The sequence below is a fragment of the Gopherus flavomarginatus genome, chromosome 2, assembly GCF_025201925.1.
Source record: "Gopherus flavomarginatus isolate rGopFla2 chromosome 2, rGopFla2.mat.asm, whole genome shotgun sequence".
Classification (NCBI taxonomy): domain Eukaryota; kingdom Metazoa; phylum Chordata; order Testudines; family Testudinidae; genus Gopherus; species Gopherus flavomarginatus.
The window spans coordinates 27,026,882-27,051,890 of NC_066618.1; the positions used below are offsets into that span (position 1 = coordinate 27,026,882).

General features: G+C 40.7%; 1 long non-coding RNA gene across 1 annotated transcript in view; it reads left to right on the forward strand.

The window, feature by feature from the left end:
• LOC127045775 (uncharacterized) overlaps positions 1-25,009 on the forward strand; it is a 139,658-nt gene that overhangs the window by 108,259 nt on the left and 6,390 nt on the right. The window lies entirely within an intron of this gene.

A 25,009-nucleotide genomic window follows, 5' to 3' on the forward strand; every position in this document is an offset into this window, starting at 1 on the left:
ACATGCTTGGTGACTAAAAATCAGGCTGTTTCTATTTAGACATCTAAACAGGAATTAAGGATTGAGATCTCAAAGCCATCAATAGGATTTGGACATATGTTCCATTGATTGAGCTAGGTGAAAAATAATACATTTTTTGGTGAAAATTTTTCGAAATTTGTCATGAAAAGTTTGGGTCACAAATTCCAAAAACATCAACCATCAATATCAAATTCAATAGCTATTCAATTAAATGGAAGATAGGTGGGCAGGTCCGGCTCCATGCACCAGCTCAGCAAGCAGGTGCTTGGGGCCGCCAAGGGGAAGGGGCGGCACGTCAGGGTCTTCGGCGGCAATTCGGTAGCAGGTCTCTTGGTCCCTCTCGGAGAGAAAGACGGGCTGCCGAAGAAGATTGCGGCTCCCCCCCACCCGCAACTTGGGGTGGCAAAAACCCGGGAGCCAACCCTGTAGGTGGGTAAAGATTTCAAAAGTGCCTAAGTGACTTAGGAGCCTATGTCCCATGGACCTTTTCATGAGACTCTGGCTGCACTACACCACAAACTCTTGCTGGCTTAGCTATGTCAGTCAGGAGTGTGATTTCGGAATGAAATAGCTGTGCTAGGAAAAAGCCCCTTGGGTAAATACAGTTATTCTGGCAAAACTGCACATTTGATGGAATCGCTTGGTTTAAACGGGGGGAAGGAAGGGCGTGACAGGGGCTAGAATACACCATGCTAGCAAAAGCACAGTTTTGCTGGAGTTTGCTGCTTCCACACTAGGAATACTTTGCTGGAATAGTATAGCAGCATAGCTGTATCAGCAAAGTGCACCAGGTGTAGCCCTGAACTTAGGCTCCTAAGAAGAACTGAGCAAATAATTATTTTTTCTGTTTGGTGGCTGAACTGAAAAAAAATGTCATTTTGGGTCAACTTGAAAAGGAACGTTTTTGTTTTTTTCTCATTGAACCAAACAAATCATTTTAGGGTCAAGCAAAACATTTTGGTTTGAACTGAAACAAATTTTGTTTTATCCTCACATTTTGGAGTTTTTCTATGCTTTTTTTAGTTTGTGTTTGTTTACTGAATTAGATCTCATTGAATTTCTTAACAAAATGTCTTCTCAAAACAAAAAGTCAAAACATTCATTTGAAAAATGTCAAAACAAAATGGTTTAACTTTTTTTTAAAAAAAAATCCAAAACTATTTGCCAAATTCAATGCGAATTTGCAAATCATTTTGGTCAACAAGACATCATTTTTTGGCTAATAAATCATAGAATCATAGAAATGTAGAGCTGGAGGGGCCCTTGAGAGGTCATCAAGTCCAGCTCCCTACACTAAATAAACCTAGATCATCCCTGACAGGTGTTTGTCTAACCTGTTCTTAAAAACCTCCAGTGATGAGGATTCCACAACCTCCTTTAGAAGCCTGTTCTAGTGCTTGACTACACCTATGGTTAGGCATTTTTTTTCTAATATCTAACCCAAATCTCCCTTGCTGCGGATTAAACCCATGACTTCTTGTCCTATCTGAACAATTGATCACTATCCTCTTTGTACCAGCCCTTAACATATTTGAAGACTGTTATCAAGTCCCCCACTCAGTCTATTTTCCTCAAGACTAAACATGCCCTGTTTTCTTAACTGTTCACCTTAGGTCAGTTTTTAAAAATCTTTTATCATTTTTGTTGCTCTCCTCTGGACTCTCTCCAATTTGTCCACATCTTTCCTAAAGTGTGATGCCCAGAACTGGACACAGTGCTCCAGCTGAGGTCTCAGCAGTGCTGAGTAGAGCGGGGCAATTATCTCCCGTATCTTTCATACAGTACTCATATTAAGATACTCCAGCAGGATATTAGCCTTTATTGCAACGGCATTGTTAACTCATATTAAATTTGTGATCCACTATAAACCCCAGATCCCTTTTCAGTAGTACTACTACCTACCCCATTATTCCCCATTTTGTAGTTGGGCATTTGATTTTTCCTTCCTAAGTGAAGTACTTTGCACTTACCTTTACAGAATTTCATCATGTTGAATTCAGACCAATTCTCTGATTTGTCAAGGTCATTTTGAATTCTAATCCTGTCCTCCAAAGTGATTGAAACCCCTCCCTGTTTGATGTTATCTGTAAATTTTATAGGAATACTCCCCACTATCCAAGTCATTAATAAAAACATTGAATAATAGCAGACTTGGGACTGACCTGTGGGGGACCCCATTAGATACACCTTCTCTGTTTGACAGCAACCAATTGATAATTACTCTTTGAATATAGTATTTAAACCAGTATGCACCCATCTTATAGTAAATTCATCTAGACCACAGTTACCCTGTTCACTCATGAGAATGTCAAATGGGAATGTATCAAAAGTCTTAATTAAAATCAAGATATGTCACATCTACTGCTTCTTTCCTATCTAGTAGACCAGTAACTCTGTTGAAGGAGGAAAATAGGTTGACTTGGCATGATTTGTTCTTGACAAATCCATGCTGAACATTCCTTATAATCCTATTATCCTCTAGATGTTTACAAATTGATTGTTTAATAATTTTTTCCAGTATCTTTCTAGGTATTGAAGTTAGGTTGATAGGTCTATAATTCCCAGCCTCCTCTTTGTTCCCCCTTGTTAAGAAAGGTACTATGTTTGACCTCTGGGACCAAACCTGTCTTCTGCGAGTTCTTGAAGATAATTGCTAATGGTTCCAAGATTCCTTCAGCTAGTTCCTTAAGTACCCTTGGGTGAATTTCATCAGGCCCCACCCACTTGAATACATTTAAATTATATAAATATTCTTTAACCTGTTCTTTCCCTATTTTGGCTTGCGTTCCTTCCCCCTTGTTGTTAATATTATTTATATTGAGAATCTTTAACCCATTAACCTTTTTAGTGAAGACTGAAGCAAAATAGACATTAAGCACCTTTGCCTTCTAGATGTCATCAGTTATTAGCTCTTCTTCTCTGTTACAGCACCTGTGTAAAGCTAAACTATTCATCTGAAAAATGTTGTCCAGCTCCTAAGTTCCTAAATGAGATTTAGGCTCCTAAGTCATGTAGGTGCTTTTTTGAGAATTTTAACCATGTTTCTAACCCCCCTAGACAGCACTGAATATCTCAACCAAAGTGCATCCAGGTTTGAAAATTTTGGCCTTTACATGCACAGATTAATTTGTACATTGACAGGGTGAAAAATACAAGAAGCCTGTTCCTAGCTCAGAAAACTTCCCATTAAGGCAGTCAGCCAAGTTGTTTCTCTGTGCTCCTTAGTGAGTAACTGATATGATGCTTATTGAAAGTGACGATAGGGGGTGATAAAAGTGTTACGTTAAAAATGGAAAACAAAAAACAAAAAGGAAAAAAAAAAAGAAAAAACGTAAGAGTTATATTGAGCTAGATTGTCCCTGTTGTTTGCATGGGGGCTCGAAGAACCTACATCCCCATCCCAGTTTATTTCACAGGAAACTCTAATGAAGTAGGTGCACTTACACCAATGTAAAAGCAGTAAAAGTGAGAGAAACAGAAGCATGTTATTTACATATAGATCAGAGTAGCTTCTGTAAGAAATTATGTAATCAGATTGTTTTAATGCAGGCACCAAGTACCCCAAGAAAATAAGTGCTCATTTAGAGCCATCAGTTCTATTGGGTAATTACTTTAATTAGGTAGTTTTTGAAAATTGCACATTAGCTACATGATGGATCAGAGTTGTTGTGGTCTGTTGAGTAATTATTTAATTAGGCCATGTTTTTAAAACTGTTTATCACTCATATAATGGGCTGGAACTGGGTCCTTCTGGTTTATTGTATAGTTATTTAATGAGGCCAAATGCACTATATGTTGCAAAAATCCTTCTCAAATGTAGTGAAATAAATTGACTGTGTATAGACAACGGGTGTCTTTTTTAGGTAATTGTCACTGTGCCTCAGTGAGTCACAGCTGAGAATTCCAGATTCAGGACAAACGGATGAAAAATAGGTCAGACTCACCCCGCACAGGTGATTATTTTATCATGATATTATACCAAGCCAGTAAAAAAAGTAAACTTCTGTCTCACCACACTAGTTAACAAAGAGGCAAAATTGCAGTCTCCTTAGGCATTCGAGCCCGTAATTCACCACCCAGACACTAAAATTTATGATGACTGGTTATTGAAAACCAATTTCATCAAACAAATGGTTCTTCTGATCTCAAGAGATCAGCCACACAGCCAGGTCAATATATAACTGAGATCTTACCCAATAATCCCGCTGCTGCCAGTCCTTTTGTAACTAAAATCTAAAGGCTCATTAATACAGAAAAGAAGAAGAGAGTTAAAATGGTGACTAGATAATATACATTCAATGGTGGCAATGTTCTTATATCACATTTATAGCACTGATGTTATCAGACTGCTGGCTTGTAAAGTTGTCTGGTATGACCTTCCAATCTTTGGAAGTTCATCAGTCCATAGTTCAAATATGCTCCTTTTTTTTTAAATGGAGATATCCTATCTCCTAGAACTGGAAGGGACCCGAAGGGTCATCGAGTTCAGCCCCCTGCCTTCACTAGCAGGACCAAGTACTGATTTTGCCTCAGATCCCTCAGTGGCCCCGTCAAGGATTGAACTCACAACCCTGGGTTTAGTTGTAAGTCCAGAGAATTAGAGAAGGAAAGAGGCAACATGGAGTTATTTATACTCTTTGCCATGTGCCCGGAAATGTACTGGTTCAAAACATAGCTCACAGACTCTGTGGTGGAAAGTTACCAACACAAGATGGAGTCCAGGGTCACGTGAGCATATCATATACCCTCACATGGCTTGATGACTCACAGGGGATAGCCATTGTCCCATTGGCATCTGAAGTGTCTGCAGGAAGAGATATCTGGGTGGAATGAGTTTCTTCTATGGCCCACTGTGAGAGTTAAGGGCCTTTGATGGGCCGTCAACTTGAATAGTTCATTCACAATGTGCTGGATAGACTGGATGTAAAGTACCTTGTGGGTGTTACCCCATGAACAAACACAATGGTTATACGGGTATATGATCAACATTCAGAACTTTAGATACAAAAACAATACATGCATATAACCAGGATAATCATACTTAGCAAATCATAACTTCTCCATTGACGTGATTTGTACAAGATTTGTTGCAATTGTCTAATGGTAGAGATGATTTAAGGATATCATTGATATAAATGATCATATATCAATCATACAGCATCACAGTAATGCACACATTTTTGGACTACCAAGAGTTCTATAAGCTGGACATAAGAGCTGCAGTCATCTTAGTCAAGTACCAAAGATAAAGACTGAAAAATGCAAAACAACATAAAGATATAGCTGCTCCCTTTTGTTGGAACATTTATATAAAGCTAAAAATGTCAAGCGGCCAAGAATTGTCTTTTCTTCACTAGGCTGTGGGAAAGGGGAGCAGGGATTCACGGTGTTCCAGCATGGGGATGATCATTCAGACTTCATGATTAAAAGAGATAAAAAGATCAAAGCAGAAAGCTGTACTAATGAAACCTAGGGACAGGTTTGAATTGGAATTTCTCTCTATAAAAGTTCTATCCAGATTAGAGTGGAACAGAGTTATAAAGTTCCAAGAACATCATAAGAGCAAAAGATAATTTAGTTCAATGACTGCAAGCTACATCTGATCCTGTCACCACTGAAGTCGGTGACATAACTCCCATTGACTTCAGTGGGAACAGGATTGCCTCAATATGTGCAATTTTCAGAATTAAGGGGAAATATCGCTTGGAGTCTCCTGTGGTGGGAAAATGGGGCCTCTGGAACTTGGCATTTCCAGGAGTCTTAAAAAAAAATATGTGCAGGAAAGAAGCAGGAAAGTGCTCTGCAAATGGCAATCAACAGGGCCGGCTTTAGGCCGATTCGGCCGATTCCCAGGAATCAGGCCCCGCGCCTAAGAGGCCCCGTGCCGAGAGCCGAAGCTGTGGCTGGAGTGCGGCAAGCCGCCCTGCAGCCCCGCTCTCCCGGTCGGAGCCCGGGCCGGAGCGCAGCAAGCCGCCCTGCAGCCCTGCTCTCCCTGCTGGAGCTCCGGGCCCTTTAAATAGGCCCCATAGCCCTTGGATAGCGGGGGGCTCTGGGGCTATTTAAAGGGCCGGGGCTCCAGCTGCCTCTGCTGCCCCCAGCCAGCTCTGCCCCCAGCCAGCTCTGCACTCCCTGCCCAGAGCCAGCCCCTGCCAAACCCCCTGCCCTGTCTCCAGCCACCCCCTGCCACACACCCCTGTGGCCCTGCCCAAAGCCAGCCAGCCCTCACACACCCCTGCCCACACCAGCCCTGCGCACCCTGCCCACACCCAGCCCCAACCCCCCTGCCCTGTCTCCAGCCAACCCCGCTGTACTCCCCTGCCTGAAGCCAGCCAGTTCTGCACTTGTCTGTCTCCAGCCCTCTCAAACCCTGCTGCATCCCTCTGTGGCCCTGCCTGAAGCCAGCCCACCCTGTCTCCAGCCAGCCCTGCACCCCTTGCCCTGCCTGCAGCTAGACCCTACCTCCAGTCAGCCCCTGCCCTGCCTCCAACCAGCCCCATGTCCACTGCTGCCCTGCAGTTCTCAGGGTAGTAACCCTGCACACCTGCTTCAATGAGGGGGGCAGGGAGCAGCTGGGACCCATACATGTGCACACCCGCAGGGTGACGCTTATTATATGCTGTTGATTGCTTATTAATGACGGCGGTCATTAATAAGCAATCAACACCATATATGATGCAGTGTACATAATATATAATTGTATTATTTATATAGTTATGGAAAGTAAATAATACATGGAAGAAATGAAAGGCTTTTTTTTTTTTACACTTTTTTATTTTTTAGTCGTCCCTGCCAGGGCCCCGCCGAAAATGTTCGAATTGAGCCCTGCGCTTCCTAAAGCCGGCCCTGGCAATCAACACTGATCTCCAGTAGAACTCAAAGGGATCCAGCTTCACAGCTTTGAAAACTCCCAAAAATGGACTTCCTAACACTTGACATAAATCTAGCCGAAATTACCCCTTCCAGTTTAATGGAGATTCATCTCTATCTCATACTTGCCTTCTGTCCTAGCCTCATACTCTTTTTCTGATAGATATTGCCTCTTGCCACAATCCACACAGTTTTAAAGGAAAGTGTAATACAAATATGTACAAATATCACATTGGCCAAGAAGGAATTAATAAGAGCCTATGGTGGGCTCAGTCAGCCACACTCTGCTATGCCTGATGTAGGTGTCAGGCCTGGAATGTGGCAAACCCAGTTCAGTGAGTAGCTGACTGGAAATTGGAGCATACCTCCAGCTCTTACTAGAGAAGCCTAGCTGGAACAGGAATAAGGACTGTTGCTAGTTGAGGCCTCCCTTAGAGAACATAAGCTTGAAGCAGGACCATTGGTTGAGTTCATTTCCAGTGCCTTGCCTGTTGATGCTGAGATGGATGGCAGACTGTCAGAGCCTCCCTGATGTAAGATAGGTCTGAAGTAGGGAGTTCAGTTGAGGGTTACTAGAAAATACAGACTCTGAATAGGAGGGCTGTGTCCAACCATGGACGGGGATGGAAGACTCTCCTTTTGAGTTCATTATATTTGTTTTGGAACTTAGATACCTGGAAGGTGTGGAACTTTGGTGTGATTTAGCTGCAAGGCCAAGTCACTGCAGCACTAGACAACGTTGGAAGCAAATGCTGATCACTTAAGATCTGAAGGGAAACTGAGGCAGCAGGAGTAGTGCCATGGTAGGCCATGAAGGGGTACTCCTAAGGTCACCTCTGCTATAGAAAGTAAGTCTAGTCCACTGCTTTACTGGGCTTTGTTTACCTTTTTCCTCCTACTGGGATCTGCATATGGGGACAGATTGCCCCTTCTCTGGAAAAATCTGTGTAAGTGACCAGGGGAAAAGCAATTCAGGGAGGTTTCCCTCATATCACTAGAGGTGTGTGGTGGTGGTGGTGGTGGGGCTGGGGAGCTTGTTACCATAGAACAAGTAAGAGTTTGGGGGGAAAGGGGAAAGTGGCTTTCAACTGCATTTGCACATCCTGAGGCTCTCTGAGATCTGCTGGGGGCCAGGGTCATCTGCTCTGAAACTCTGTGCCTCCTCATTGATTCTGGGACCAATTGATTCCCTGGCAACATGTCCTCATTAGCATCTTGGGCATATGCTATTACAGGTGCTAAAAAGATGGAAAATCTTTCCTTTTGCATAGGCAGATGGAGAGTTGCACATGGATCTAGGAGACAGAATCTGGCTTTGACTACATGAGGCAACACCTTGCATATGTATATATAGTCTAGATCTTTTTGTGTTTGCCTATGACCTAAAGGACAAGAGGCCTGATCTGTCCCTCTGTTATGATCATGGCATACAAACAGAGGAGTTAAATAAAAACATACTATACTCTTTTGGAAGGTTGCAATGTATCACTACTTTATTTCTTAGATTCCAATATTTTAAGACACAACCAGAAAGAGAGAAAGAAGACTGCTTCCTAAGGCAGAGGGGCACAACTCGCCTGACCTTTGATCTAGGCTGACTTTTTCAAGACTGGTTGCACACATCCCCTACACAACTCCTCTAGCCTGCAAGCAGGACCATAAAACTCCTTATTAAACAGCCTACAGTTCTGATACACTTTCTGATGTACCATCCCCTTCTTATTTGAAGCCAATGGCCTTGGTTCTCTGTTTTGGTTGACTTGTGCTCAGCGCAGGAGTGAGTGGGGGTGAACAGGAAGGTGGTTTTAAACCACATTTGCACTACACCTGTGCTCAGTCCAGTTGGGGTCTGTCCAATCTGCACCATAAGCTGGAGTAGCCTCAGGGCCATTCTTCTTTGCTCTTAGCTACCTCTGGTCCCACAGGAATACCTACAGTTCAGCAGTATCCTGGCTATTTGCCCCACACATCTACTGTGAGTGGTATTGGCATAGAGCCATGCAGCTGGGGGAAAATCTGTAATACCCACTTCTGTGGGCATTATAGCTCCTTTGGTATATATAGTCCATAAAAAGGCTCCCTGAGATTTTTTACCTTGTCAAGGGAAGGTCTACATTTTTTTTTAGCTAGTCCACTAAAAGGCATCAAAGTGAACTCTGTGCTGTTTTGTTCAGATCTAGCCAATTTTAGAGTTACACAAGTGCAAAAATCTGTTTGAAAATAGTACGAGTTGTCGTCTTGTACACATAAGTAACTCAAATTACTCCTTTTATTTGTCTTTCAGATTTAGGGAGGGAAAAAGATGTGTCTGGGCAGTGCTTATGCCAATCCTTCATATGCCAAGTTTCAATAACAAGTGGATTTTTATAGCCATGTTGTAATCCTTTGGTATATATTATTTATAATGAAAATGCTAACATAACCTGAATGACAGCAATGCAAAGATTCTATAATGAACTCACTGTTATGATAAAAGACAACCTGAATGGATACATTTCTGGATTTAACAAGACCCTGTCATATTCTGGAAAATGTTCCGTAAATTATACTTATCAAAAATCCTAGCAAATGCTCAGACAATTTTTCTGTATTTTTGCTCCAACATTGATGATTGTTCCAGCCCATTGTTCCATTATATCTGCCTGATTTATATAGTGATGTTCAATTAGTGATGAGAGACCTCAGAAGGTTCTATGGTTTGTTTTGTTTCAGAGAGGACTCCAAGAACTTGGTCTAAGCATGAGGGTGGAAACAGGCTCTCATGACATTCTTTCCTCCAGTACGTCCTAAGACAAAACCTGGCTGACATTATATCCTGGCTTGTGGTCAAGACTGACAGTAGTTTCTCAGAAGTGCTGGGTCTGTCACTGCCTAATGGGGGAATTTCCTTAGCTCAGAAGGAAATTTTGAGTCTATGACAGCTTGTTTCAAGTGTATTTTAAGTATTGTTTCCTGGGGGTGGGAAGTATTTTTATACTAGCTAAAAGCAGGATGAAAGGATGCCACATGCACAGTGCTTAATTCTTCATCAGCCTCCTTTTTTGTCTTGTGAAGTACAGCGCTTCTTGGAAGGGACTGAACAATAAGAGGGCAATAGAGTTGAGGGTGCTGATCACCTCATGGAATTGGCCCTGTGACAGGGGCTCTGCTCACCACTAACCCGTGCTGTTCTGGGGATTAGCTCTGCAAGGCCAATGCCCCTTCTGGCAGTCGCACTCTATCTCTTCCTTTCTCTGCAGCCCATCCATTGTTCCAGGAACTGCAGCCTCCTCTTTATGACTTGGCCCTCCAGCCAGGTCACTACCTAGTTTCCCCTACTCGGGAAAGTTCTTCCACATGAACGGTCTCAGGCAGTCTTCTTCAGCACAGACCTGATGCTACCACTTCCCCAGTGGCTGGTAGGGCAACCCAGGCTTGCTCACTACTTTGGGTTCCGGTCCAGGAACCCTATACCTGGCAACTGTGGTCTGCTTTCCTTCCCTGGGCTCCTTCCGACAGCTTCTGGTCCCCCCATCAGGTGTACCAGCTCAAACTCCCTCTTCCCAGGAAGTTACTACAGACTACCAAACCCTGTAGCCTCATCTCCCTATTCCCAGGAAGCAACTGCACCCTACTTTCCTGCAGCCCATTTCGGCTAACAACTTTCTGTCTTTATAAATCCAGCCTCACTCCTCTCCCAGCTGCACTCATCAGCAAATTAGGCCTTAGCTCTCCCTGGCTTTCCACCAGGTGTGGCCTATAGGTTAACTGGCCTGATTTACCACTGTAGGCCTTATGTGGGATGGACTTCCCATCACAGACCCCTTAGAATTTAGTGAGGGCACTAAGGATGGGCTCAGAGTGGTAATGAAGCAGAACGTGACATGGTATTCTACAACTGGCAAATGCTAGTATTGTGAAAGCTATGGACTCACAATTCTGAAGACAGACTATTCATGATGTCTGTGTCTCCTCTGACTTAACCCGATATAAATCAAGTGTAACTATCAAAGTCAGTGGAGTCACACTGATATAAAACTGATCTAAGTGAAAGGAAACTCAGGCCAGTGAAATGTAATTGCACACAAGACTTGCCCTTTTTGCATTTGCCACCCTCCTATACATGTGCAGTTTGGCACCATTGCTAAATAATTTTATATGTTTCCTGGGCCAGTACCACTCATTTTTTGGGCTTGTGCTGGTTTATTGTGCCTCGGTAGAAGGGTGGCTGCAGGTGTTTCTCTCATGCAAGTTCCACGGGCAATCACAGTCCATCTATACATCCCCAGAGAGGCACTTTCCATCCTCAGGGATCCAATGCTACTAGTGTAAAGCAATTTAGGTGTGTGCTTGCATAAATGTGCATATACTGGAGACCAGAGTCCCATCTCCATAGCTCAGCAACACTTTAAGACATGTCTTAACACTGGGTTTTTTAATGAAAAGAAGACTAGGTATATTGGTGTGCTCCTTCTGTCTTTAGCTGCTTAGCTATGAATGCAAATGAACATGCCGGTTAGTGGTATTGTTTTTTCTAAGTTGCTAATAGGTTTTTATTTCTGTAGGCCAAATTTGGTCTAGTAACCAGAGCTGAACGTTTCTAAATCTATTTTTTGATTAATTCATGTACCATCTAGTCCAGTGGTTCTCAACCAGGGGTACATGTACCTTTTGGGGTACACAGAGATCTTCCAGGGGGTACATCAACTCATCTAGATATTTGCCTAGTTTTACAACAGGCTACATAAAAAGCACTAGAGAAGTCAGTAGAAATTAAAATTTCATACAGAAGAAATGAGAAAGTAAGCAATTTTCCAGTAACAGTATGCTGTGACACTTGTATTGTTATGTCTGATTTTGTAAGCAAGTAGTTTTTAAGTGAGGTGAAACTTGGGGTACGCAAGACAAATCAAGCTCCTGAAAGGGTATAAGAGTCTGGAAAGGTTGAGAACCACTGATCTAGTCTACCTCCCTAGGGGGTTATTTGCTAAAGCAAATTAAGAACTTACTTGAATAGTTACATGTATACACTGTTTGTGCTCTAATCTATCCCATTACTAATGTAATACTTGAGCTTTCTTTTCTTACCAATTCTGATAAAATTTATCTAATTTCTTCTCCTCTTGCTATCCCTGCTAAGCTTGTATTCCATTCTCTGCCCATGAAGAAGACATGTAAGATCAAACAAATTATTAACTGTATGTGGGCAAGATCATTCATAAGTTTAAAAGATGCTAGAAGGAGTTATTTGGGCAGGGGGAGTGTTGTTGTTTTTAAGTGAAGCTTCCTACAGATAACTCACAAACTGTTCAAAAGAGTAATAGAAGTAGTTATTGTCAGCCCACAAGATTAAACCTGTGTAAAAACAGCTGTGCAAATTAAGAATAATTCCATTCAAAACAATGAGGATAAACTAGTAAAAATCTAGCTCATGTGAAATTGGAATACTTGTGTTCATTAGTGGTAATATAAAATCCACAAGAAACCTGAAATCAAGAACAGGGAAAAATATTCTTTAATCACTTTCAGAATTTAAATTTCTTGGCATTAATTCCGCATATCATTTGAATATACCCACGGGCTTGTTTTCATTGCTCAGGCAACTCAAGGTATGTACAATATGCATTTTGGAAATATATCTGTAATATTTGAATGCAATCCAACAGAATCTTCTTCCTCATTCTCATAAGGTTTGCATAAGCGAGTGTAACATGTAGGCCCAGTGCATTTTACAGGGACAAGGGATTTGACTGAGGAGTATGATAAAAAAGATGATTTAAGGAGAGAATGTATTTTGTACTTCACACAGATTTTTTTTTTTATGTTTAGCAATTCAGAGCAAGGATGAGGAAGTAATTTGAATATAATATACAGGACTATATATCAAAACTCAATAGAGGGGGAAAAAGTTGATCTAGGACTCCATGTTGACGGAATAGGGTTCTTTTAGAGTTGATCCTGATTGGTTATGATGTGTCACCACTTGCTTCCTGCTGCAGGGGGTGCAGCATAGCTGTGAGAGTATAGGTCTATTGGAAGAAATTATATCCTTGAGGGATTCAGTAAATAATTATTTATTAACAAGTCAAATAGTCATTATGCCACTTTCTAATGCTTCTACTTTCATGTGCCATCTTTGCCTCTTATCAGCATGAGGATCTTCTGCATGGTTTCTTGTTTGTTTGTTTGTTTTAATTATCACCAAAAACTAGACACTCATTTTTTATTTTATGGAGGCTTTTCTTGTATATACTGCCTTAATATTCATGAAATAGGAAAAGATCATAGAGAGTTCTTTTTAAGTCAGGCATGTTATGCATACCTATGAAAAAGATAAGACAAGAAAGAAGTACACAAGTTTAATGGGAGAGAAAGAGAGAGAGAGAGAGATCATGCTCTTATGATCAGATAGAAGTGAAAAACAAAAAAATAAATAAAAAAAATCTGTTGAAAGTATAAAATGAATGCCTAAAACTATATAAAAATATAAACAGAATGGGGCAAAAAGATCAAAGAAAAATTGTCTAAGTTGTTGAAATGATCCAGGGCATATGGAATAGAATCTTATGATTTTAGGGCCTAATTCTGTACTCACTTACTTCTGGCTTTACATCAGTGCAGCTTCACCATTGATATCAGTGGCATTACTCTCGTTTTACACCATTATAAAGAAAGAGGAGAATCTGGCCCTCAGCCTCCATCAGAATATCAAAAATATCAAGATTTCTTCTTGGTAAAAGATATCGTCCTAGTTTCAGCCCTACATCAGTCCAACATAGTTTATAAACGTTAAAAACAATGGGACACATTCTCTGTTGAAAGGCATTATGTGCAACATCATGGCAGGTAATGAATTGCATGGGATGTAAGTCAATCCAGCATATTGTCCAATAACTCTGACAATTCCAACATTCTAAAGATCCTAGTTAGTGCTAGCAGCTGGAATGTCTATCATGCCAATTATCATTCAACATAATACTAATCCCATCTCATAAATCGTCTCTAATATAAACCCGCCTTTCATGTATCACATTTTTTGTGGTACAGATTATAATCTTTAATTTTTTTTACTACATCATGAGACCAGAGCATTCCATTGTATACCTACCTTTTGTTTAATATTCTCACTTTCCATTTTGCTTGCTATGCAGCCTCTTGTAGTTGTACAAGGCAGAGCATTTAAAAAGAAAAATTCCAGTCCTGATCTATATCAGACTTCAATTTGATTTTTTCTTTTGATATTTGTCTCTATAATTCAATTTATTTATGGATTCTGAATTAACACCTTTCCAGACCAATGTCTTCTCTCTCCTGCTTTGTTTTCCCAAGGATGAAGAGGTGGGAGTTCTACATAGCTTGCTTTAATCCAGTAAAGTCTCCATTCTGTATTTTCGAAAACTGTACTGTAATCTCTTGTCAAGTGATGTTTCTATATCGTGGTTTGTAGCTGTATGTGTGTGTTATTTTCTCGTGCATAGATTAATCCTGAACATTTTGCTGCATGTGTTTGATACTTGATATTCAAAATATACTCTGTGGTTCTTAGTTGTGATTGGTCACAAGTCACATTCCACTTTTGTTCCCTGAATGGATGAGTGTATTTCTAAGAGAAGGGTCTGAGGAAAGCCTTGGGATTTTGTCTCTCTTGGAGAGGTAGCGGATAAATAAGCTGAGGAACTTTTATAAAAAAATTAAAACTTTTCCTTTCTGGGCCACACATGCTTAGCTCAAGGCCTCATTCCTCTACCAATTAGGCTTCTGTGAGATTTATTGGCTGGGTGCAGAGTTTACATTTAGTCTTCTTTCATCATACTCTCAAAAAGTAATTGCATTGCTCTGGTTTACAAGGGAAAAGTCAAATGCTTGTGGAGCTTGTTTAACTGCCTCTGAGCCTGGGCTCTGAGGTCCCCATAATACATCAAGCCATATCCCATCCCATATGAAATATACCACTTCTGATGCAAATATGCTATCCTGACACCTTAAATCTTGTTTTCTGTGAGCATTCATATGATAAAACTCAGTCAGTCCCATATTTGCAGGAAGTGAATACAACAGAGATGCAAGCAAAGTCAAAGTAAATTAATTCTTAAATTTGAGTGACTGCTTGCAGGAACATTGTTGTGGCATTCGCCCCAAACTTATACATGCTCTTTCATCTGTATACAGCATTACAACAATTTTCACCAGCCGCCACCAATGTGTTTGGAGGAAGCATGCCTGAAGCCAGTAAGCTAAAATTTAATATCTTTGGCCTCCACTCTAAACTGAGCTTGCTCTTGAATATTTCTCCTTTCTTGTGGCCTAAATGGAATAAATTCAATTTACAGTAAAGTCTTTTCTATGACAATCTCCCTCTAAGTACAACCTTTTATTCCAACCATAACACTAACACTAATCTATTCTCTGTACAATCTCTAATAGTACAGACAATTTCCCCTTAAAAAAACTTTTTTGCACTTGAGGCCATCCTGTGATGAAGCTAGGGTAAAGAATGCTCCTTTCCTTTCTCTCCATATCTGATGCACTACATGACAGTATAGAGTCTCCCTTATCAATATAAACACTCAACCTTCCACAAAATAAACCTTCCCCAATTTGCCACAGGGGTGGATCTGTTGGACTGGGAGAAGCAAAAGTGGTGCTAATACAATATACAGTCATCAAGGGAGAGTTTTTATGGGTGGTTCTGAATATGGCTGGATTTATTTAACCACATTTATTAATTAAAATATATCTTAAAAACAGTGTGTCATTAATGGTATAACAGAGGACGAGCCTTCTAGCACATAGGACAATTTATGCTTTTTGCCATAAAATAGCTTGTGAAATGCTGCTAAATGTTTGTACGTAGGTTGCCAAGATACTACTGACAGTTCGCTTGGTGTCTGTTCTTTCTAATATGAATGAAAAAAAAAATTAAAGAGAGAAGCTGTTCTGCATCTTTATCTGGGACACTGTATCACAAAGCCAGGACTGGTATTACAGTGCCAGTCCTAAAGATAACCTGATGCTGGCATGATTATATCAGTTTCTTTTGTGTTTCTTGCTCTTGTTCAACTGCTTTTTTTCCCCAAGTAGCTTTCAAGCAATTATTGCAGCACAAGGTATTTTAAATCCTAAGTTATTTAATGTGTCAAATCACCATGGAAATTGCAGCCTAGCTTGGTATGTTGTTACTAGGTTTACTCTTTTCTCGTTTTGCACCTGGAAAGAGCACCTTGCTTTTTGCTATATGAAAGAAAATTGTTTTATTTTCAAATGCTGCCTGTAGCATTTCGATTTGCTCTCTTAACATTTATTAGAGTAATTTAAAATCACAAAGAATGGCGTCGTCTTCAACAAACACTGACTGAAGTTCAGCCAAACATAACTTAGCAGTGTTGAAGTTTCTGATATTTGCTGAAGGGAGGGACATCATGGGTTCATATTTGCTTGCAACTCCCTTGTTGCTGTGTGTTGCAGAGAAGTTCCCAAGACTTACTTTTCTACTGAGATGCCGACCTTATGTCAAAGCAATTCTGTGCATGGATTCGTTTGTCACCGACATAATTCAATTGTTAGGGACCTGCTACATATCATGGCGGGACTCCACTCATGCCAGACCCTGCATGTATGAAATGGAGGCCATCTGGAACTCTGGACAGTGTTTCATTGTAGAGTTGAAACTCTGAGTGCATCCTATATGCACTGTGAAGAATTTAGAGATGTTGCTTTGCTAAGCTAAACTTATTTCCTTAAAAATCAAATACCTGAGGTTAGGCTGGCCAGATAGCAAGTGTCAAAAATCAGGACAGGATAAATCAGAGGTGCCTATGTGAGAAAATGACCCCCAAATCAGGACTGTCCCTATAAAATTGGGACATTTGGTCACCCTACCTGAGACTATTGCAAGATGTTGGAATTAAAGGGTCAGAGTCTCAGCTGGTGAAAAACAGTATTTGCTCTATAGAAGTCAAAGAAGCTGATTTACACCAGCTGAGACTCTCCAGATCTGCAGCTTTGTGAATGTATTGACTACTGAACTACATTGTGTATCAATATGTGCATTTTACAATGTGTTTTAAATATTATGTCCTTTTTATGATGACAGAATTAGAGCCTGATCTTGCAGGCTTTACTCACGTGAATTGTTTCATTGACTTTCACACAAGTACCTATGCAATGAAGAGCATGAGTCCCTTGTATGCAACCTCTGCTATTTGGTCTTTCTTAGCATGGAAGTTGTTTTATTATTTAACACATAGTATTTGATATTTACTGTTTAAATTGATCTCTTGTTTTTTTCCTGGCTGTGATATCACCTCGTGTTTGAGTTTCCTCTGTATGATTTTATTTTCAGGTTATTCATGGTTTACCCAAGCTAGAGAAGAAACAGCCTTTCGCCAGATTTCCACTTCATCCAACTGCTTCAGGAGGCTTCTCTTCTTTACTTCAAAGTTTGTTAATTAATGGGCAGATTGGCTGTAGAGGCAATTTCTTGAGGCGGGTCCTTTTCTGTGGCATTAAAGAGGAAGATTTGGAGTGGGTGTGCATTCTGGGAGTCCTGAGCAGCCTGGTTTTGTTGAGGCTCTCTATGCAGTGTTGCCTGAAGAATGGAACTGGAGAAAGAGGGTCAGTTTTCAGGAGGGACTTTGATGGGATGCCAGGGGCTCTGGAGGGCAGGTAGCTACTGGATGAGGACAAGACTCTCAGCATGTAACACTGGCCGTTATGCATTCTGAACACAGTTGTGGCATCAGTCATTGCTCTTGAAAAAGACAGGAATGGACAATTTGCCACTGCATAGATGCTCCAGGGCTTGCTTCTTCAAAGGTCATGCTGCAGGCATCAAGCACTACTTCAGCAATGCTGCATGGCTGCAGTGGCCACTGTGGAGTTACACCATAGTTGTTCCAGAGGCTAAATGAAAGAAGTTCTCTGCCTTTGTCCCCACCACACCTCCCCATGTGCTCAGCTCAGCCTACTCAGGCTGGGTGCTGGGATGAGTGTTTGGCCCTATGTGTATTGCAGGGAAGAGTTTTGTACCCAGCTCAGATTAGAAATGGACAATCACAGGCTTCACACTATGAAGTCTACTTTAACTACTTCCTTGTGTGTGTATGGGTGGGTCGGGGGAGACATGAAGGAGCAAGAGCCAAATTCTTTCCTGACTGACCAGCACAAGTCTGGAGTGGGCTTTAAATGCCCTTGTACATCCTCAGTCCTGGAGAACCCCCCCTGGTCCATTATGCAAATTAAAACAGCCTTGAGGATGCTTTATTCTTGTACTGATTATCACAGACCTCAGGGGTTCAGCCAGAGATAGGGGAACCACAGTCACACTGCCTTTTCCCCAGTTGCATCCTGTATCCTGGCAGTAGGGAGACATCAGACACAAGCACCATCCCCTTTAATAGAGGACTAGCAAATGACTCCTACCCAGAAGTCCTTCACTGCACTGAATCCCTCACATAACACTCTGGTCCTCTCTAGGTATTGGAGAACCAAGAACTCTGTGATTTTAACTTAAGTTCACACCTGGGGACCCAGGAAGGGGAATTGTGTAGTATCTGTTATGGTTATTCTTTGCCACTTGAGGATCTTCTCATGCAAGGGGAATGTTCCAGTGGTATTATATACTAGACTTAAGTCTGCTATACACTATTCCCTTAGTGTAAAGAAGACTTAATTCTCCAGCACATTAAGCCCTTACTGCTTTGCTAAAGTGGAACCTTTTAAACTTATACAGCCAGATCAGAAGGTGCTATAGGTTGGCATAGCTCCATTGACTTCAGTGGTGCGACACTGATTTATGCCAGCTGAGGATCTGACTTCAGAGTTTTATAAACATCTTTGTAAGTCATATTATGGTTTCAGTTCTAGGAAGCATATGCTAGCCTGTGGCAAATCAGTGAACTGAAATAATTCTGTCTTGTCGTTTCAGTAGAAATGTGGCATCAGCACTAGCATTGATTCAGCAGTGCATCAGAGAGAGTGGAACTAGGGTGATCTGCTCTCATAGACTGTCTCATTAAGGTGCTGTAGTGCAAATGGCTAAGCTACATATTGTTCCAGACAAAATCTTGATAAATGGCTAAAATGAATGTTAAAGAGAAGGACCTATGCTTAAAATAATCCAGGAAGAGCTCTGATCTAAAAGCACAAAGCAGATAAGAAAATACATGTGCAAACCAAACCAGAACGAGAGAGAGAATTGGATGTATATAAGTTCCCATTATATGGTTTCCATTACTATAGCATCCAAGCACCTCACAATCCTTTGTGTATTTTTTCCTCACACAGCACCCACATGTGTTATTAGCCCTGTTTTTCAGATAGGGAACTGAAGTACAGAAGGCTAAGTAACTTGCCTGCTGTCATACAGACAGGCTGTAGCACAGCAGTGAATTAACCCCATATCTCAAAAGTCCTAGGCTACTTCTCTAACCATTGGGCCATCCTTCCTCACCAAGTGCTGTTTGCATTAGCAGGTGAAAATGGGTAATTTTCTAGCAAAAAGTTAGTGCAAATTCTCTGCTGCCAGCAGACATGCAACAGAACACAGACACTGGGGTGTGTGGTCTGCTGCTTGTTTCTAGCAGCATAGGAATAGGAGTGGTTAGAAATAGGAAAAGCAGTTTTCTTGAAAATAGGTTAAAGATATTTGTTTAAAAATCAAAATTATCTGTTTATAAATAAATTTCAATACTATCACCTGGAACTGGAAAAAAATAGGCTTCCAGAGGAGTAGCAGACCCTGAGGAGGCATCAGGTTTGAATCTGGAAGGGTTCTAGAAGCATTGCAACCCTTTCATTTAATCTCAGTCTAATTTGTACAAACATATGAAGAGCAATGATTCAATCCCATGCATTAAGAAATAAAGCTCTGACGTGCACCGTGGAAAAAATCTAGGTATTTACAGTTTGTTATTGCATACCAGTCCAAGTATGAGATAATAAGATTAACCACTAGCCAGATAACTTAAAACCATTTCAAGCATCTTCACCAGGCATATACCACTGAATCCTTATCTCTGGGAACCCAGGGGTCTAGCCAGGAACCTCACTCCAAGAGCTATCTTCTTCCTCTATTTAGAATGAGTCAAAGATAGAGGTAGCCTTTCTTCAATTACAGATTTGCCATGAGGTATCACAGTCAAAGATTAGCAAAACTGGCTGGATGAGATTGGGTTGGATTTATTTAATCTCATATGAATAATCTTATGCTACCCAGGTATTACCCTGAGAGTGCTTTCCAGCATAACAAACTACAGCCACTCCAGGCCTTCTTTACCACCATCCTTTATTCACAATCTGTAGCCAGCTTGCCCTCTTGTTTCTGGGAAGAGTGGTAATGCAGCAGCCAGTCCCCTCTACTTCTGCCCACTTTTAGGCTCCTGGCTTCCCCTCCTACATTTCCTTCCTGAATGCTTATGTATACCTAGCTCTTACCAATTAGCCCCTCAGCTGTAGTCCCACTCACTTAATTAACCTCCTCTGCCAACTGCTTGTCTTTCAATCAGAACTCAAGGAGTGTAAATTGGTGGGGATTTGAGTGACAGGCTGCTGAGTTAGCGCCTGACTCATCACACCCTGTTACACATCCTAAGGTGAATCCTGGTCATGTGCCACTTAAGGCACCTCGTGCATACGCGAAGAAGAAGAGGAACCAATGTAGTGTATGTTCATTTGAGGGCCCATGAGATTACCTCTAGATTTAACAATCTGATTTTCTCAGGTTGTTGAAAATGGCTCAATCAGTCACTGGCCAGCGTGATAGACAGTAATCATTTCACTTGGTTTCTGCATGCAGTATGTTGGTTATGATTGAGCATTGCTGGCGGGCACACTGGCATTCTTGTGTATGTCTAGATAACTTGCTGAGGCACAAACATGGTTTATGGATTCCTGGAATAATTTCAAGTGTTTTAATTTTCCCATCTGTAACAGCTACTTGAAAATGCTACATCCATAGTGCCTGCTATTTACATCTTCACTGGATCTAGGCAAGTGAATGACTGGTTTTTAAGCTTTGACAGGCTGTTGGCCTACTGATCCTTCAATTGCTAGGTTACCCACAGATAAGAAATCAGTTATTGTAAATCGAGGTAGGTCCACTGAAGCCACTGGAGCTATTCTGATTGACACCAGCTGAGGTCCTGTCACTTTGTCTTCAAGCCTGCGTCTCTTTCCTGTGAATGCAGCCTGCAGTGGACCATCATGACATCCTTTCAGGTGACCTTATTGTAACACTTGTCCTCCTTCCCCTCTGTCTCATAATGTGTGTTACTCCACTTGCTGAATTGCATCTAATGTTCGATTATAAGCTCCTTGGGGCAAGGCCTTTTCCTTTCTGTTTGTCATGTAAAGTGCCCAGCACCCTTTTGGGAGCTGTAAAAATAAATAATAACCTTTCAGAGCATCTCGTCGAGACATGTGACCCAGCAGACCCTGTGCCTGCCTATTATGGATGGAATATTTCTGACCTTATTTGCTGAGCAGACAAGAGAGCATTTGAAACACAGAGCATAAAGAAAACATTTGCTCATTCCAAGGCAAACTGGAAAGATTGTGCTGCTGGTGGCCATCCTTTGGCTGGCCCTCAGGCTGCACCATACAAATGAGCACATCTCATATAGACAGTAACAAGGCTTCTCCTGGCAGACACATCTATGATATTTACATATAACGTTAGTCAGTCAGGAGGCTTTGGGCATAAGGTGCTTTGTAAATAAATATTTATGAATTAGGTCTAGCACTGCTATTTGACACATGCAGGTGAGGATGGATTTTTTGCCATCTTATTATTATAGAAGAACTAGTATGATAAAAATGTCTACTTCAGTTCATCTCAGATCTTCTAGAAGTGGAAGCAGTCTGCCAGTGAAGAATTATTCTGTCCTGCAGTGAGCTTTGTCAGTCATTCTTATACAAAAATAAATAAATAAATGAGAAGACTTGGGCTAAATATTCATCATTCCTATGCTTTTGAGTTTCAGATACTGTACCCGAACAGATTTTCTGTGCAAACACAGGAAAACGGGTGTTTTTTAGTAGTCTCATTGATAAACACATACAAGAGACTGTAACTAGTCAGATAAGTCTGTCTGTCTGTGCATTATATTCATCATCATAGCATCAGAACAAAGTGAGACATGTTGATACTGTTTCCAGGGCCTCTTAACTTACAGATGAGGTGTAATTACTGTGTTGAACAGGAAAACCAGGGAGAGGAATACCATAAATTACAGTGTCTGTAATAAAAAGCCACATCAAGGCACCTACACAGAAGCTCCACATCACGCTAGGTTTTTCAGCTGTAGAACTAGAGGATAATCATATCTCAGATAAAGCTATTAAGCTTCCCCATCAGATCCCATATACGAGAAATCTTTATGGGTTAATATTTGTACTGCATGTTGGAAATGTTTAAAAAAATAATGGAAAAACTCAACAAGCTCTGTAAGTATTAAATGTTTTTAATCTTAACATGAACACTGTAATGACCTGAGCGAAATGGGAAAGGAATGCAGAGTGTAGGAACAGTACTCACTTTGCATGTGGGGACAGTATGCCATAAAACTATTTGGTGTAACCCTACTGTATTCCGTATAACTTTACATATCATGCTATATAGTTGGCCCAATAATTAATATGCCATTTGCACCTATTTAAATCCTGGGCTAAAGTGAGGTCAACCTCAAGCAAAAGGAATATCACTGTTATGCATAGCTAATTCAGCCAAGCAGTCTGAGGAGTTTCCTTAAATTGGTGGGAGCTAAGGATCAGAGGCCCTTATCAGACCCAGGGTGAATAATGTCATCTGGTGGCTTATTTATACACTTGTATGAAATACAGTGGTTTTGTTCATGGGGTGAATCTTTCCTGTGGTTTCATTTTTTCTGGGTTCACCGCCAGTAAGTTATGGGTTTGAAGAAACTTGGAAAAATTAAAGAGAAAACTGAGGAAGCCATCAAGTTTCCTTTGGAGTCATGTCAAAAATGGAGCTGAATGAACTATTCACAGAAAAATAATTTATTCAGCAAACATAGCTCTCTTTTTCGATTAGTGAATCATTATTTACTATGTTTACAATTTTCTCTGTGTCCTCTGTGATTGGTCACCTATGCCACATAGTATTGTTTTGTTCCTTTATTGGATAAGTTCCCTTGAAAAGAACTTTCAAGCTAGGCCCACAAACTGTTCCAGCACAAATACTTGTGCATAAATATTTGCATAAGTTAATCTCTCTTTATGCGATCATTTTGCAAACAAAATTTTCTGATACAAACAGCTACTGAACAGAAGGGATCACAAGTACTATCCATCTGAATTCACTATTTTTGTTTGAACAAACATTTACAAATACCTTTTTGTGTGTTTTCCTAGCTCTTGTTTAGTCCATGTGAAACTAATTTTCTATCTTGTTTGACATAACCTATAAATCACCATAGGTTCATTCACTAAGAACTTAACCCAGAATCCAGATTTACTCCAAAAGTTCTCACAAACTTTGATGACCTAGGGTTGACTTTCAAGCTAGTAACAACTCCCCAAACTGGGCAAGTTATAATTGGTTTCAGGTTTTGTTACAGAATGTCACACAGCTCTACACAGTCAGTTGTTGGGTAGAGGCCTAAGAAGTGCCATTTTTAAAGAGAAATGATGATGATTCTGTGTTACAATTTATTTTTTTAGCTGTAAAAATGATGAGCCCATGGTAGTCTTAGTGAGAAACCACTACTTTCTCCTAATTCACATATTGAATACAAAGAGGTAGTTTTTATAAATAGAAATCCATTTCACTTGGCTTTCAGGACAAAGAATTTCTTTACCAATATGCTATGGCATGAAATTATTCCAAATTTTTGCAAGATTTTCAAAAAACAAATTCTCATTCAACACTGCAGGGAGAATTAATAAACCAAAACAATCCCATGGACTAGCCCTCTCCTTCTAAATAGAATTTCTCTGTTATAGGTAAGGCATCTACTAAAAATTACATTGTGTTGCTTACATTTGCAGTAAGCAGTGCAATTCTCACAGGCTGTTAGTTCATATACATAATTTCATACAACTATGCATGGGAATTTGCTTTGTACGTTATTACACAATCTCAACATTTTGACCTGAATCCTCTGCAGAGATTGATTGAAAACATACTTCACCTTTGATGTGTTCTTTTTCCATCTGCCTTCATGTTTTATTTCATTATGGTATTCCTGGAATGTTGAGTCTCTTTGACATTCATACGCTTACTAAAACTGCAGAGGGTTTAGCTAGAACATGCTATTTAATGCAAATGGCATTTAAAAATCCTGTATTTAAAAAAATCTTAAGGATCTGCCTTAACTGATGAATGCCAAGAAAGATACGTTTAAGTCACCTTTATATCTTACTGACATGATGAATGCTATAACATAACGATGTGGGCATGGTGTGTTGACCTTAACTTTGAATACTCTGGCTATTATTGAATGAAGTCAATTATTATTATTATGGAATGAATGCCAACTCCCTCAGCACCCTCGGATGCATTAGATCTAGATCCATGGACTTGTGCATGTCCAGCTTTTCTAAATAGTACTTAACCTGTTCTTTCACCACTGAGGGCTGCTCAGCTCCTCCCCTACTGTGCTGCCCAGTGCAGCAGTCTGGGAGAGGCAAAAAAAAGCATTGAGTTATTCAGCTTTTTCCACATCATCTGTCACTAGGTTGCCTCCCCCATTCAGTAAGGGTCCCACACTTTCGCTGACCTTCTTCTTGTTGCTAACATACCTGTAGAAATCCTTCTTGTTACCCTTCACATCCCTTGCTAGCTGCAACTCCAATTGTGCTTTGGCCTTCCTGATTACACCCCTGCATTCTTGAGCAATATTTTTATACTCCTCTCTAGTCATCTGTCCGAGTTTCCACTTCTTGTAAGCTTCCTTTTTGTGTTTAAGATCACCGAAAATTTCTCTGTTAAGCCAGGCTGGTCACCTGCCATATTAGCTATTCTTTCTTCACATTGGGATAGTTTGTTCCTGCACCCTCAATAAGCCTTCTTTAAAATACAGGCAGCTCTCCTGGACTCCTTTCCCCCTTGTATTAGCCTTCCAAGGGATCCTGCCCATCAGTTTCCTGAGGGAGTCAAAGTCTGCTTTTCTGAAGTCCAGGG